The 1,561-nt window shown below is 36.9% G+C and overlaps 1 non-coding gene across 1 annotated transcript; it reads right to left on the bottom strand.

Annotated features, from left to right (window-relative positions):
* Positions 1-476: 476 nt before the first annotated feature.
* On the bottom strand, positions 477-583 carry LOC120883863 (U6 spliceosomal RNA). Its single transcript, XR_005726042.1, has one exon. It is a non-coding gene; the product is annotated as a U6 spliceosomal RNA (small nuclear RNA).
* Positions 584-1,561: the final 978 nt, after the last annotated feature.

Consider the following 1,561-nt stretch of genomic DNA (forward strand, 5'->3'; position numbering starts at 1 on the left):
GTATAACTTTTTTCTTAAACTTGATACATCAAAAGATTTCTCCGCTAATTTGCACAAATGTCATCTTTACCCATCAATTTCCCCTGAAAAGTGACACATAGTTGGCCCAAATCACTTAAACAAAAGTGTCTTTGATCTATTACAAAAAGAAAGAAAAAAAAAAGCAACTTAAGGAGCTGGGGATATAGCTCAGCGGTAGAGCACATACTTAGCGTTCATGAACCCCTGGGTTTGATTGTCAGCACCATGAAAAAGAATAAATACAATATTTCTAAAAAAAAAAAGTAAAAATTTAAGAACCAAACTCCATTCCCAAGCTGCAGTAAGATTTAGTTTGTCAGACAGAACTGAAGATTCAAGGCTCAAGGTTGTGTTAGTGATGTTGAATTGTATGTGCTCCTTACAAAAATGGAAAAGGGACATCATTATTTACCAGAACGGATTAAAAAATTTATTCTCCTTTTTTTTTTTTTTTTTAAAATATGGAACGCTTCACGGATTTGCGTGTCATCCTTGCGCAGGGGCCATGCTAATCTTCTCTGTATCGTTCCAATTTTAGTATATGTGCTGCCGAAGGGAGCACTTATTCTCCTTTTGCAACATCTGCCTGCTTAGGAAAAACTGATCTCATTGAGCAAAATTTCTCCAGGCAACTTACTCTAACTCCTTAGATGGCTTCAGTATAGTACAAAATTTTTCCTTTACAAGCTCTTAAAATTTCTTTCTCTAAAAAAAAAAAAAAAAAAAAAAAAAAAGTAACATTTTCTTCAAAATTTGAATGGAAGTTACCCTCCCCTGCGGGCCAATTTATTGAGCTGATGATATTGGTAGTACAGGGCCAATGATTCTGATCTTTCCTGTAGACACTTGGCTGGTTACAGACAAATAGGAAGAAAAATTAGGTGAAGAGAAAGTTTGCCACATCAGGTTCTGGTGGGGGTCACCCTCGTATCTTCAACTTTGATACACCAAAAAATTTCTCCAGCAAATTCTTTTTTACAGTACCCTGGGCCTGCCTTTCAGGGGCCTGGGATCCTCTGGCTGTCTTGTACATTTCTCTCATGGATCCTTAGAAGCCTATCTGTTCCCCTTTCATTTTCGTGAGGTGCCATGGTTCTGATCCTAATGACTCAGATTGTTAGTTCCTTTTAATTTCTAACCTTATCTCCCCCGCCCATTTTTTCCTCTCAGAGCCAGGATAGCTATATTTATTTTATTTTTTATTTGTTCTTTTTAGATATACATGACAGCGGAGTGTATTTTGACACATTATACATACATGGAGTATAACTCCAATTCCTGTGGTTGTACGCGAGGTGGAGTTTCACTGGTCGTATATTCATATATGAACACAGGAATGTTATGTTTGATTAATATATTACCTTTCTTATTCCCATCCCTCGTCCCTTCCCTTCAGCCCCCTTTGTCTAATTCAATGAACTTCTATCCCCTACTCTTTATTGTGTTTTAGCATCTACATATCAGAGAGAATGTTTGGCCTTTGGTTTTTTTTTGGGTATTGGCTTATTTCACTTAGCATGATAATCTCCTGTTCCATCCA

This window comes from Ictidomys tridecemlineatus, chromosome 7, assembly GCF_052094955.1.
Source record: "Ictidomys tridecemlineatus isolate mIctTri1 chromosome 7, mIctTri1.hap1, whole genome shotgun sequence".
Lineage (NCBI taxonomy): Eukaryota > Metazoa > Chordata > Mammalia > Rodentia > Sciuridae > Ictidomys > Ictidomys tridecemlineatus.